Source organism: Bos indicus x Bos taurus, chromosome 23, assembly GCF_003369695.1.
Source record: "Bos indicus x Bos taurus breed Angus x Brahman F1 hybrid chromosome 23, Bos_hybrid_MaternalHap_v2.0, whole genome shotgun sequence".
Lineage (NCBI taxonomy): Eukaryota > Metazoa > Chordata > Mammalia > Artiodactyla > Bovidae > Bos > Bos indicus x Bos taurus.
The window spans coordinates 35,545,182-35,561,254 of NC_040098.1; positions in this window are offsets into that span (position 1 = coordinate 35,545,182).

A 16,073-nucleotide genomic window follows, 5' to 3' on the forward strand; every position below is an offset into this window, starting at 1 on the left:
AAAAAATGTCATAGCATGTTCTGACCAAATTACAGAAATAGAGGCTGCAAACATTCAGTACTTCTGAATATTTTTTGTGTGTTGGGGGAGAGGCGCCCACAAATTTATTCAGGATATTGGTGTTGTATCTTTATTACTTTCCTAGCATTAACATGACTAGGAAGTGCCACTAACTGGGGGGCGTAAAACTACAAAACCTACTGTCTCAGAACTTTGGAGGTCAAGACTCTGAAATCAAAGTGTAGGTAGTTCTATGCTCCCTCTGAGACCTGAAGGAAATCCTTCCTTATCTCTTCTAGCTCTGTTGGGTTGTCAGCAGCCTTTAACATTCCTTGCCTTGCAGAGGCATCACTCTGATCTGTCTTCATCATTACATGGCATTCTTTCTATGTGTCTTCACATAGTCTTTCTTCTCTGTGTGCCTGTGTCCATTCCCCCCTTTTAAAGGGAAATATAATCCAGTCATATCTGGATTAGCACCCACCTTTATGACCTCATCTTAACTTGGTTAAATATGCAAAGATTCTACTTACAAATGTCAACTACAAATTGGCATTTGCCATTGGCACTTGCCATCTACCCTAATTCTTGTATCTCCTCGTGTCTAGAAAAACATGGCGTGGCTGGACTTTAGGGAGTGGATACAGATAAGAGAAGAATAGACATGATGAGAAATAAAACTGAACTCATGGGGGATAAAACCAGGAAGGGTCTTGTGCCTCATTAAAAAGAATTTATATTTGCTTGCCTATGGTAGGAAATTATAGATAGATATGTAATATAGAGATTAGTATAAAAATATGTGCAGGGTTAGATGTCAGAGTTATTAAGGAAATAAAAATGACTAGGATATAATGACCAATAGATGTGGTGGAGAGAAAGGAAACAGTGGGAAGGATAATTCTCAATCTTTGGACAACTGGTTAGGGAATTGGGTCAAGCTCAATATGCAAAATTAAGCTGAATATCTACTTGGGGGGGAAAGTATAATGAGTTCAGTTTCGGACATTTCAAAATATCTGAGATGCCAGAAATACCAACAAATTAGTTTGAAGAAGAAGTAGTTGAACCTGCATGTCTGGAACGTGACTCACAACCACGTATGGAAATCACCCACATGTCAGGGTTGGAAGATCACTGAGAGGGACTTAGCAGAATGAGAAGAGGATCTTAAAGAAGACCGAACTCAAACCCTCATGACCAGCAGCTTCTTCAAGTTTGGATCACTGATTGCCAAACTTTTCAACATTATGTCTTACAGTGAAAAGGACCAATTGTTTATATGGCACATGTCCAGAGTCAGCTCCGGGGAGATTCTTATTCTGTAGCATCACTATCTCTGGCACAGCTGTAATCTATTTGTATCACACTGAAAGTGAGTGGAAGTGAAAGTCTCTCAGTCTTGTCTGACTCTTTGCGACCCCATGGACTACAGAGTCCATTGAATTCTCCGGGCCAGAATTCTGGAGTGGGTAGTCATTCCCTTCTTCAAGGGATCTTTCCAACTCAGGGATCGAACCCAGGTCTCCCACATTACAGGCAAATTCTTTACCAGCTGAGCCACCAGGGAAGCCCAAGAATACTGGGGTGGGTAGCCTATCCCTTCTCCAGAAGATCGTCCCAACCCAGGAATTGAACTGGGGTCTCCTGCATTGCAAGTGGATTCTTTACCAGCTGAACTACCAGGCAAGTCCTGGAATGCCTGAAATGCCTATTGTGAATTTCTCAGAAAAAAAAAAAAAAGTAAACTACAACAAGGTGGTCAGAGAGAAGAGCAAATTCAGGAAAGAGTGATGAACTAGAAGACTAGAAAGAGATTCTAAAATGGGGAAATGTTTTACAATATTAACACCTCAGAAAGTTCACGATAATGACTTTAAAGTGTCCGTGGCACTTAGCAGCTAGAATCTTTGATGATTTTGACAAGGTCAGATTCTATAGGATGATGGATGCAGAAATGACCTTGCATCAAATGAGAAACTAAGTGAGGATTAGAGTTGGAAGTATCACGTTAAAATAGCTTTGTAATTTAAAGGAGAGAAATGTGTGCTCATTACAAAGAAAAATCAGAGCAAAATTTTAAGTTGGGAGTGGTTTGAGTACGATTATATGCTGAAGGAGATAGCTGGGGGGGGGGGGAGAGAAAATAGAGAAGTTGTTATTTCAGATGAGAAAAGAGATAGTCAATGAGTCATGAAGGCAGGCATTGACAGCCCCAGGTTTCAGGGGCAGCGATGAATTTTGGATGAAGGAAGAACTTCTCATTGTAAGATGTTAGAACAGGAGGAAAAGATGCAAGAGGATGAAGATAATGGGATTGGAAAGCAAGATATTCTCTGTGAGATGGGAGAATAGTAATTTTTTGAGTCTAACAAAAATCCCAGTCCTATAGCAGTCAGAGAGAGAAATTAGTTTTGGAAATGCTGTTGTGGGAAATTCTGAGTGCATGCATGATAAGTCTCTTCAATAGTGTTTGACTCTCTGCGACCCTATGGACTGTAGCCGCCAGGCTCCTCTGTCCATGGGGATTCTCTAGGCCAGAATACTGGAGTGGGTTGCCATGTCCTCCTCTAAAGGATCTTCCTGATCCAGTGATAGAACCCGCATTTCTTATGTCTCCTGCATGGGCAGATGTGTTCTTTACCACTAGCATCACGTGAGAAGCCCAATGGTAGCAAGAACTAACAGTGGAGCTAAGCTAATAGGTAGGATGTGTGAAGAAGTGTGTAATAGGAAAGAGAAAACCATACACCAGGAACCAAAAGTCTGCATTGAATGAATCCCATTAAGTCTATGTGATGGTTTTATGTATGCTGATGAATGGTTTTCCTGAAGTAGCTGAGAACCCAAGAACCAAGAGGCCAATGCCATTTCCACTACAGCAAATTTGATCACACAAGGGTTTCCGCCCTTTATGAATCTTTAGTTCATTTGTGATTTTCCAGCCTTAAAGTAAGTTGAAAGAGTTTAGAAGAATCGTGTTTTTTTTTTAGACACGTAGTGAGATATAGCAAGTGAATTCAATGGCATTTTTTAGGAGACAGCCATACATGTGCAAATACTCATACACACCTTGCATTGGGTGTGTGTGCCTGCTGGTGGCTAGTCAACGAGGAATGTTGTCACAAGTATATGAATTGTTTTCAAGAGTGACTGCTTTGAAATGGGAAGCATTTTTACTTGTCCTTGTTCTATGTCTTTTTCTTTCTTTTAAACAACGGAGAAATTGTTTATGCAGTTACGCTGTATTTTGTAACACATCATTAAAATGATCCAAACCAGGCTGTTCACAAGAGCCCATTTTTTTAGGTGATAATGAATTTCTGATACACAGAAGCCACACAGGTTAAGTTATTCTGCTGCTTCAGCCAGGTTTGGAGAGGGCTGGCGTCTTTTATATATGTAGCTTTCTCCTAAGACAAAATTAATAAATTTAAAAGCACCTTAACAGGGAGGCCTGGTGTGCTGCGATTCATGGGGTTGCAAAGAGTCGGACACGACTGAGCGACTGAACTGAACTGAACTGAAAGTGTAAAAATAAATATCCTAAACTCTATATTAATGGGGATATCTCATTATGTATTTCTCTCTGCATCAGGGAACCTAAAATGATAGTGGTAACAGGCTAAATTATGGTGATAATTTTAAAAGCACTGTATACCAAGCTTAAATTTTTTCCAACATGTCATTAACTTTAATAGTATAGATCATATTTTTAAAAATGATTTTGGGGGAAAACTGGCTATTTAAAGAGTCCCTTCTAAGTTCCTTTTAAATGCAAGCATTGTATGTAATAATAAAGAACACACACCCAGACATTTGCCATTAGCACTTTAACTCAAACATTTCCTGTCTCCAGTGTTTAAAAAAAATTGCAAATATATTGTACCTTGTGTACATTCTTTTTTCTCTTCCTGCCAACAGATGCAGTCTCCCTTCTGTTCCTCGACACCGGAGATGTCATCAGCTGTTATAAGAAAAGACAGGTTCCTAAATTCAGACCTTAAAGGAGAAAATCTTTTTATTTCACCTTTAGTAAGGATTTCATTTGTAAATGTTGCTGTCAATTGAAACATACCAAAGAAGACATTGACTGAACATCGCAGCAGAGCAAGGTGGCAGACGGAAATTAGGCAGTGGCAGAGACTGGCAATGCTGGGATTTGCTGGCTGTGTAGACATGGATTCTCTCACCATCATAAATCTCTCTCACAATTCCATCACGGGGTAAAGGTCACCTACCCTTATGTATTCAACTCAGCCCTCTTTCCATTTACAAAGATGGGACTCAATCACAAAATAAATGAGGATGTCTTGGAATACGACTAAATTAAATTTCACAAAAGACAGTAGATGTAAAATCATGAAACCTCATGAGGGAGAGAGAGGTTACAGGCAGCTATCCAAGATCAACTTTAGCTTAGTCAAAATTTTGTTCTTAACAGTCCCTGCACATCTATTTCCATTGTTACAAGAAGAACTTGAGGCAGAGAAAGAAGCCCACCAGGCAAGAAGGGAGGGGCAGAGGAGGATCCTCTAAAAGATGTAAATGGTGCGTCAGAAATTGACCTGATTACTGAAAGAAGAGCTTTATTATCTTCAAATGTAGAGAACACTTCTCTGATTCCTTTTTTCTTTAACCACACGCATAGTCACAATTCATTTCTTTCAGCTGTTGTTACAGAATTTTTGAGAATCTTCTACAGTCTTTCCAATATATGGAGCTGATCAATATTTGAGGCATATCTGCACTTAAACAGTTAATTTTTTAGACTCATGGTAAGATTTAATATTTATCTGATTAAAATTGATCTTTTTTTATTGAAGTCAGTTGCTATGTGTTGTTATTTCCAGTTTCACAGCATAAACACAGTATAAGTTCACTAAGAGAGGGAGGGAAAGGCAGAGGATGAAATTAAATATTTCAGATTTGACATTTGTATTGGGCTTTGAAGGGTAAGAGGATATGGAGAAATGAATGTCATATAGAAGGTTACGTTTATTTCTTATTGTGCTATACTTTGCATCACCTACTTCTCCAACACCCACCAAAACACATCTTACACAATACCTGTGGGACAAGAAAAAGAAAAATAAAATATTCACACCACCTCAAAGAGTCTAATAGTTATCATGATGATTTTACTTTGTGTTGTAAGCTGTAGGGAATTTGAGAACTTGAAAACAAAGGAAAGTAAATTAACTTGTGAACAAAAGTCCCATTTATAAATAAGGGAATAACAGGAGGATAATGGTTAAAAAATAGAGGTTCTCAACAAAGGTGATAGTACCCATTTCATCTAACTTCTATCCAATTAATTGCAGAAGATGAGGGTTCAGGAGAGGGTATTATTGTCAAGATAAAGATAAATGGAAGGTTGTAATGACCTTTGATGTCAAGAGCAAGAGATGGTAAACATCCTGCATATTTTCAGGCAGACTCAACAAAGAAGAATTATCCTGCTCCAAACGCTAATAATGATTCCATTGGGAAGCAATGGTAGATGTTAGATGATTTCTTCAAAACTCAGTCGATGTGTGCCAGAGACAGGGCCCAAACTCTGCCTTGATCGCTTTACAAGTTCACTTCTTAAACCTTTAAAAGCCTTTACATTTTTGTAGTGAGGGTTTTTATAAACACTGTCTGTATATTTCTTTTCAATTTCAGTTTTTTTATTTTCCTTGTTGCTCATCTGGCAATTAACATGTGATAACTAGTTGTATCTTGTTCTATATAAAGGAAATTACGTGATGTTAGAAACCAAGGGTGCTAGAAGTTACTGGGTGTTTGGCAGTGGAACTTCTCAGTTCAGTTCAGTTCAGTTCAGTCGCTCAGTCGTGTCTGACTCTTCGCGACCCCATGAATCGCAGCACACCAGGCCTCCCTGTCCATCACCATCTTCCAGAGTTCACTCAAACTCACATCTATCAAGTCGGTGATGCCATCCAGCCATCTGGATCATCCATCCTCTGTCGTCCCCTTCTCCTCCTGCTCCCAATCCCTCCCAGCATCAGAGTCTTTTCCAATCAGTCAACTCTTCGCATGAGGTGGTCAAAGTATTGGAGTTTCAGCTTTAGCATCATTTCTTCTAAAGAACACCCAGGGCTGATCTCCTTTAGAATGGACTGGTTGGACCTCCTTGCAGTCCAAGGAACTCTCAAGAGTCTTCTCCAACACCACAGTTAAAAGCATCAATTCTTCAGCGCTCAGCTTTTTTCACAGTCCAACCTTCACATCCATACATGACCACTGGAAAAACCATAACCTTGACTAGATGGACCTTTGTTGGCAAATTAATGTCTCTGCTTTTCAATATGCTATCTAGGTTGGTCATAACTTTTCTTCCAAGGAGTAAGCATCTTTTAATTTCATGGCTGCAATCACCATCTGCAGTGATTTTGGAGCCCCCAAAAATAAAGTCTGACACTGTTTCCACTTTCCTATAAAGTGATGGGACCAGAAGCCATGGTCTTCATTTTCTGAATGTTGAGCTTTAAGCCAACTTTTTAATTCTCCTCTTTTACTTTCATTATAAGGCTTTATAAATAAATGCTATGTCACTTAGTAAAGTATAGGAACTTTTGAGGCAAGTCTATGTCTATTGTTTTGTTATAACTTTATTGCCAAACACCATAATCTATAAGATGTAAGAATTTAATTGTTTAATCTTGAAGAAATAGGGAAATGTTTATTTGTAGGCCTTATTTGTAAACTCTATATATTATCACCCTCTCTAATAAGATTAGTGAGTCTAGTGACAGGATCTGGAGAAAATAGTCCTAGAATCAATCTTTACAAGCAACGTAAATGCTGAAAAGTTCTGCAATACATGGATTCTGCACATTTGTTGGAAAAAGATATCAAATAAGCATATAGATAAGAGAAGCTGCTTCCTTTACAGATATATAATTTGGCTAATGATTATGCATATAAGCATACTCCATGCTGCTGCTGCTGCTGCTAAGTCATTTCAGTCGTGTCCGGCTCTGTGTGACCCCATAGACAGCAGCCCACCAAGCTCCCCCATCCCTGGGATTCTCCAGGTAAGAACACTGGAGTAGTTTGCCATTTCCTTCTCCAATGCATGGAAGTGAATAGTGAAAGTGAAGTCACTCAGTCGTATCCGACTCTTAGCGACCCCATGGACTGCAGCCCACCAGGCTCCTCCGTCCATGGGATTTTCCAGGCAAGAGTACTGGAGTGGGGTGCCATTGCCTTCTCCAGCATACTCCATACATCAGTATTTATGGCTTGTTTGAGTATCTGCCAAAGATTTGAAGTGTAACTATATTTTACATGCTATTTTTCCATGAGAGTTGGACTATAAAGAAAGCTGAGCACCAAAGAATTGATGCTTTTGAACTGTGGTGTTGGATAAGACTCTTGAGCATCTCTTGGACTGCAAGGAGATCCAACCAGTCCATCCTAAAGGAAATCAGACCTGAGTGTTCATTGGAAGGACTGATGTTGAAGCTGAAACTCCAATATTTTGGCCACCTGATGCGAAGAGTTGACTCATTTGAAAAGACCCTGATGCTGGGGAAGATTGAGGGCAGGAGGAAAAGGGGATGACAGAGGATGAGATGGTTGGATGGCATCAACGACTTGATGGACGTGAGTCTGAGTGAACTCCGGGAGTTGGTGATGGACAGGGAGGCCTGGCGTGCTGCAGTTCACGGGGTCGCAAAGAGTCAGACACGACTGAGCAACTGAACTGAACTTTCCCTATTGATTAATCTGTTAGGTGACATTGGGTAAATCCTCATTTTTCTCATGAATCAGTGTCTTCATCTCCCCTAATACATTGTAGGAAATAGGAATATGGTAAGTTCTACTGGAGGATAATCAAAAACATAGTAATTTTTAGCAAAAGAGGACTTGAGTACTTTTATTATCAGTAATATACCTTTGGGTATTTTTAAGAAGTTGGGGTTTATTTAATTCAGGCTGATTACTTTGTGTCTTCGTCCTCACCTTATAAGTTAACGTGCTGTGAGAACTGAAGTAACCAAGGAGAGTTGCTCTAGATCAATTTGTAGGCGGTTTTCCTACTACATGGTCAATGCTCCTTTGATTCCATTTGACCTCAAGATTTCCACAGGGACACCTTTGAGCCAAAGTCATAAATTTGGAAAGTATGTCATTTTATTTCTGTGTAGGTCTCTCATTAGTCACCTATACCAATGTCCCATTGGTCAAATTTCATTTACTAGGTGAACTGAATAGTCAGCTGTACTAGCAGATGTATGCTATCCTGAGGGGATCCAGACATCATTCCATCTTTGTTGAATTGCATGTTAAAATATGTTTTGGGCTTTCCTCTTTGGGGTAAATGATTTTTGTTAGTTTATTTTTGGATTGGTATGGTTTTGGAAAAAAACACAGGATTACCTGAGACTATTTTTAAAGAACTAACACTATCAAATGAATTTTAAGAAAGGGAAACAATGATGAGGGAAAAGACAATAAATGGAATGATGTCTTGATCTCCTGGGTTCGCTTTGCCTTAACTGCAGGAGAAAAAGCCAGTGAAGGGAAGAATGGTAAGAAAGTACAGTAAGTTCCCTACATACAAACACGTTTCATCCAAGAGTGCACTCATAAGTCTAACTTATTTATAAGTCCAATGAAGTTAACGTAGGTAAACAACTAACACAATCGGCTATAATAGACTGTACTGTAATCGGCTTATATTTTTCATGCAAATAATACATAAAAACAAGCACAAAAAAATAAAGAAAAAATGTTTAATCTTACAGTACAGGACCTTGAAAAATACAGTACAACAGCTGGCATACAAGGGCTGGCATGGAGTGAGCAGGCAAGACAAGCTACTGACTGGAGGAGGGAGAGGAGGTGGGAGATGGTAGAGCTGAAGGATTGTGAGCAATGGGAAACAGTGGGGACGCTGCAATCGCACTCATGCTGGATGTTGATGACACAGTTCCGGTTCCTGGCTGGATTCAATTCTATCTGCTTCCTTGATGGCTCAGACAGTAAAGAGTCTGCCTGCAGTGCGGGAGACCAGGGTTCAATCCCTGAGTCAGAAAAATCCCCTGGAGAAGGAAATGGCAGCCCACTCCAGTACTCTTGCCTGGAAAATCCTATGCATGGAGGAACCTGGGAGCCTACAGTCCATGGAGTTGAAAAGAATCAGACATGACTGAGAGTCTTCACTTTCTTTACTTTCCACCCTCTGGAAAAAATGATCCAGTGATGAGTGTGTAGTAGTTCTTTTTTTTCTTTCAGCATTGATGACACATATCACTAGACTGCATTTTGAACAGCTGCTGCAACTTTCGTGTACCATTCTCTGTTCGAGTCCTATGCCTCTAAGACCAGCAGTGCCCACTCAAATAAAGAAAATCTTCTTCCATTTCCTGTGTCATGAATCTCTTTGGTTATTCAGTTATTTATTTGTCCTCTTGTTTCTGTTACTTTTCTGGGCATGTTTGCACTTTGAAAGTTCACAACTTGCAGATTTGTATGTAAGGGATTTACTATAAAGGAAAGTGAACATCACCTGTGATGTCTGGGGCAATTGAAGCTCATTTTGACAGAGGAAAGTAATATCAGTTAAACTGGCCAAAGTATTATAGGCTCCCATGACATTTTGATTAAAGTTATCTACTTCACATATATGGAATCCCATCAGGGATATTCAGCTGTAACCACCAGAAGAAAGTTTCTCATTTTTACACTCAAAGCTGGTCTATGTAGCTAAGATGGCATTTTAATATCGGGCAACTTCTGATCCTTTGTGGAGTGTGTAAGTGCTAAAGACCATACATCATGTTTTATGCATGGTTGGTGGTGAGGAGTAATCACTCAATATGTGAATAATCCCATTTCAAACAGAGAACAATGGCTGGGACTCAGGAGGGTGGAGCAATGAATCTTACATCAGGACTGTCAGGAAAGCATGGCACCACGGCCCGAGCAGTAGACAAACTATTTTGGAGGTAAGAAGGAAAGGCTGTGGATGAGAGTGTAGGTTAGCTCAGGGACTGGAGGAATAGATTCATTCCTAAAAATGAAAGGTAATAAGGAAAGAAATGGTAAATGCAAACTTTTCTTACTTTAAAATTTAGCCTCCAGGTGGCCTGGGGTGAAGATTCTTTGAGATAATTATAAACTGTGGGCATTCAGAATCTCTGCACAGTATTTATTATATTCCTGTTTTTTAAAAAACAAAACTCTATGCACTGAATATTTGAAATAGACCTTAAAATACACTAAATTCATTTTAATGTACATGAAATGTTGTACAGAGCCATCTCTAAAGTGTACATTCGTTGACTCGTTGGCTCTCTTTTTTAATCCATATTTATGTACTCTAAAGGGTTTGAATTAAAATAGTATATGTATTTCTACTAGTATAGCTGACTGTTTTATAAATATTTAATTAGTCCTACATCTAGAATAAGTCCCCTATATAGTTCCCCTACAAAGTTCAAGTTGCGAATTTTCAAAGATGTGAAAGTGTTCTCCATCCATGTCAGGTGTGAGAAAAATTGCAGCTTGCACTCCATCTCCTATTGCAAATGATCCTTCAGCTTTGTCGTCTCCCATCCCCTCTCGCTCCCCTCATCGGTAAACCTTCTTGCCTGTTGACTGGATGCCAGCCCCTATATGCCAGATGTTGTACTGCATTACTGAACTTTCCAAAGCACTGTACTGTGAGATTAAAAATGTTTGTTTTATGTGTTTGTTTTCTACATATCATTTGTGAGAAAAGTATTATAAACCTATTGCATTACAGTACTGTATATCGGACTGTGTTAGTTGAGTACCTGGGCTTCAACTTGGGTACAATTTCGTTGGACTTGTGGACAAATTTGACTACAAATGCACTCTGGGAACTGAACTCATTCCTGTGTAGGGGACTTGGTGTATTCACTTTCATAAAGCATAATTTAAGAAGATGAAAGGTACTTACTACTGAATATATAACAGGGTTGAGAAACCAGTCACTTTAACCCAAGTTCCTAGCCAACATCAGAACTCTTCAATTATGGACACATGGATGATGTAACAGTTTTTCCAATGATGAAATTCACACACAGGAATTACAAATCACTTTGAGCGAGGCTCCATGATGGCTACTTCAGAGAACTTCCCAATAAAAAAGTACTTTAGTCCTTGATCTTAAGTTAATTAGAAAGTCCAGAGATTTTAAAACTATCCAACTAACTCAAGTGGATGATTTGGGACAAAACCAGAAATTGGAAATTTATCCATTTCCTTCTCTATTTAAAAATAAATGTTCAGTGATTAATATTTTAAGCATGTGGCTAACTTTTCACTGAGTAATTTGGTTAAATTTTCCCTTTGCAATTTCCCTCTCCAAATCTCCTTTTCAATGGCCAATTCCTTAATCAACATCCTGATACCTTTAAGCCTCCGTTACTTCAAAACATAATTCCTACCTGAGTCTATTTCTTTTTTTCCATCAGGCTATCTTAAAAACTACTTCCAGTTGAATGTTTCATTTGTTTAAAATACATTTGAAGTATTGTTACATGTTGAAAAAAATAGCAGAATATAGAAAAGAAAAATAAAGAAGATAGAATCACCCAAAATTTCACAGCAGAGAAACCCAGTTAATATTTGGTTTATTTCTGCTTAAACCTCTCTAAGAAGAAATCAACACTCAGAGAGACTTTTTACAAAATTGAGGTTAATTTGAATGTATTGCAATCTGATTTGTCTTAACTTGGCAATATATCAAGTGCATTTGTCATGTGTGAATGATCATTTAAGACATGTTTCAATGGTTTTGAATTATCCCAGTATATGGATGTACTTTAGTTACTTAAATATCTTACTGTTTAGACATAAAGATCATTTGCACAATTTCACTATTACAGTGAACACAGTAATAATCATATATGTGCATAAATTTCTAATCTTTTTAAATATGTTCTCTCAAGTAGAAATACTGGTTGTAAGTTTATGAACATGTTAGATTTTTAATCTAATGACTGCTTTGCCTCTCAAAATTTCCTTCATGATTCTTATAGATAACGTTTCTCATAATTGCTATTATATAAAGATGGAATATCATCTTGCTTTGTAAACTGCATTGCTCCTGAGGGAGGAGACCATGACGACAACTTTGGTAATATCTCTACCTAATTACACTTACAATACACTTATCTCACATAAAGACTGTTAATAAAATGTTCTCTCCATAGTGATGGCAAAGCTTCACTATTTTTCAGACAACCCCTCCTTTTATTAATAATAAGGAATTTATCCCCAAACTTGCTAAAGCCAATATGCTATAAAAAGAAATATTTCAACATAATTGTCCCAGAGACAGTTTACCTGACACAACAGGTTCTGGTTGAAGAATATTGCATGGAACAAATTTAAATTGTGCCCCATGCTCAGATAAATCTCAAGATCAATGGTTTGCCTGAAGTTCTTTTGCCTGAAAGCCTGATCAAGGGAAGGTGTATACCTACTTGGCCCTTGCACATTGGGGTAACTTTCTCCACTTTTGAAGAATTCTCATTTTGGAACTGGAGTCACTTCAAGGTGCATCTCTGCACTATAACTCTATCTGTAAGTCAGAGTGCAAGATAGCCATGGCACTGAAAGGGTTAAAAATATGGTGAAGAAATAATGTAGAAAAGAAACATCAGCACCTCACTTCCCTTCTGTACCATCCACCACCATGCACTCATCTCACACGCTAGTAAAGTAATGTTCAAAATTCTCCAAGCCAGGCTTCAGCATTACATGAACCATGAACTTCCAGATGTTCAAACTGGTTTTAGAAAAGGCAGAGGACCAGAGATCAAATTGCCAACATCTTCTGGATCATTGAAAAAGCAAGAGAGTTCCAGAAAAACATCTATTTCTGCTTTGTTGACTATGCCAAAGCCTTTGACTTTGTGGACCACAATAAAATGTGGAAAATTCTGAAAGAGATGGGAATACCAGACCACCTGACCTGCCTCTTGAGAAACGTGTATGCAGGTCAGGAAGCCACAATTTGAACTAACATGGAACAACAGACTGGTTCCAAATAGGAAAAGGAACATGTCAAGGCTGTATGTTGTCACCCTGCTTATTTAACTTATATGCAGAGTACATCATGAGAAACGCTGGACTGGAAGAAGCACAAGCTGGAATCAAGATTGCCAGGAGAAATATCAATAACCTCAGATATGCAGATGACACCACCCTTATGGCAGAAAGTGAAGAGTAACTAAAAAGCCTTTTGTTGAAAGTGAAAGAGGAGAGTGAAAAAGCTGACTTAAAGCTCAACATTCAGAAAATTAAGATCATGGCATCCGGTCCCATCATTTTATGGCAAATAGATGGGGAAACAGTGGAAACAGTGGCTGACTTTATTTTGGGGGGCTCCAAAATCACTGTGGATTGTGACTGCAGCCATGAAATTAAAAGACACTTACTCCTTGGAAGGAAAGTTATGACCAACCTAGACAGCATATTAAAAAGCAGAGACATTACTTTGTCAACAGAGGTCCATCTCGTCAAGTCTATTGTTTTTCCAGTAGTCATGTATGGATGTGAGAGTTGAACTATAAAGAAAGCTGAGCACTGAAGAATTGATGCTTTTGAACTGTGGTGTTGGAGCAAACTCTTGAGAGTGCCTTGGACTGCAAGGAGATCCAACCAGTCCATCCTAAAGGAAATCTGTCCTGGTTGTTCATTGGAAGGACTGATGTTGAGGCTGAAACTCCATTACTTTGGCCACCTCATGTGAAGAGCTGACTCATTTGAAAAGACCCTGTTGGGAAAGATTGAAGGCAGGAGGAGAATGGGACAACAGAGGATGAGATGGTTAGATGGTATCATCAATTCAATGGACATGAATTTGGGTATGCTCCGGTAGTTGGTGATAGACAGGGAGGCCTGGCATGCAGTGGTTCATGGGGTCACAAAGAGTAGGACATGACAGAGCAATTGAACTGAACTGAACTGATATAAGGTCATCATTACCATCTTTATAAATTCCATATGTATGCTCTAATATACTGTATTGGTGTTTTTATTTTTGACTTACTTCACTCTGTATAATAGGCTCCAGTTTCATCCACTTCATTAGAACTGATTCAAATGCATTCTTTTTAATAGCTGAGTAATATTCCATTGTGCATATGTATCACAGCTTTCTTATGCATTCATCTGCTGATGGACATCTATGTTGCTTCCAAATCCTAGCTATTGTAAACAGTGCTGTGATGAACACTGGGGTACATGTGTCTCTTTCAATTCTGGTTTCCTCAGTGTGTGTGCCCACCAGTGGGATTGCTGGGTTGTATGACAGTTCTATTTCCAGTTTTTTAAGGAAATTCCACACTGTTCTCCATAGTGGCTGTGCCAGTTTGCATTCCCACCAACAGTGTAAGACGGTTCCCTTTTCTCTGCACCCTTTCCAGCATTTATTTTTTGTAGCCTTTTTGATAGCAACCATTCTGACTGATGTGAGATGTTTCCTCATTTTGGTTTTGATTTGTATTTCTCTGATAATGAGTGATGTTGAGCATCTTTTCGTGTGTTTGTTAGGAATCTGTATGTCCTCTTTGGAGAAATGTCTGTTTAGTTCTTTGGTCCATTTTTTTTTTGATTGGGTTATTTATTTTTCTTGTATTGAGCTGCATGAGCTGCTTGTTTATTTTTGAGATTAATTCTTTGTTAGTTGCTTCATTTGTTATTATTTTCTCCCATTCTGAAGGCTGTCTTTTCACCTTGCTTAGAGTTTCCTTCATTGTGCAAAAGCTTTTAAGTTTAATTAGGTCCCATTTGTTTATTTTTGCTGTTATTTCCATTACTCTGGGAGGTGGTCATAGAAGATCCTGCTGTGATTTATGTCAGAGTGTTTTGCCTATGTTTTCCTTTAGGAGTTTTATAGTTTCTAGTCTTACATTTAGATCTTTAATCCATTTTGAGTTTATTTTTGTGTATGGTGTTATAAAGTGTTCTAGTTTCATTCTTTTACAAGTGGTTGACCAGTTTCCCCAGCACCACTTGTTAAAGAGATTGTCTTTAATCCATTGTATATTCTTGCCTCCTTTGTCAAAGATAAGGTATCCATAAGTATGTGGATTTATCTCTGGGATTTCTATTAATAGGGCTTAATTTTATATCACTAGATTATTTTTTCAAAATGATAAAGCTGCAAATACTTTTTTTTAAGCAGATAATATGGGTCAGGTTGAGTATAAGAAGGAAATACTTTGATATTTTAGTCATGGGTCTTCACTGAGTCCAAAGGTGGCCTAGTTTTTTGAAAAGTAAGGAGTGGTCAATTAATATTTTTAATAATCATTTTAACAATGGGCTATATGGGAATACCAGAACACCTGATCTGCCTCTTGAGAAATTTGTATGCAGGTCAGGAAGCAACAGTTAGAACTGGATATGGAACAACAGACTTGTCCAAATAGGAAAAGTTTATTTAACTTCTATGCAGAGTACATCATGAGAAACGCTGGACTGGAAGAAACACAAGCTGGAATCAAGATTGCTGGGAGAAATATCAATAACCTCAGATATGCAGATGACACCACCCTTATGGCAGAAAGTGAAGAGGAACTCAAAAGCCTCTTGGTGAAAGTGAAAGAGGAGAGTGAAAAAGTTGGCTTAAAGTTCAACATTCAGAAAACGAAGATCATGGCATCTGGTCCCACCATTTCATGGGAAATAGATGGGGAAACAGTGGAAACAGTGTCAGACTTTATTTTTCTGGGCTCCAAAATCACTACAGATGGTGACTGCAGCCATGAAATTAAAAGACGCTTACTCCTTGGAAGGAAAGTTATGACCAACCTAGATGGCATATTCAAAAGCAGAGACATTACTTTGCCAACAAAGGTTCGTCTAGTTAAGGCTATGGTTTTTCCTGTGGTCATGTATGGATGTGAGAGTTGGACTGTGAAGAAGGCTGAGTGCCAAAGAATTGATGCTTTTGAACTGTGGTGTTGGAGAAGACTGATGAGAGTCCCTTGGACTGCAAGGAGATCCAACCAGTCCATTCTGAAGGAGATCCAACCAGTCCATTCTAAAGGAGATCAGCCCTGGGATTTCTTTGGAAG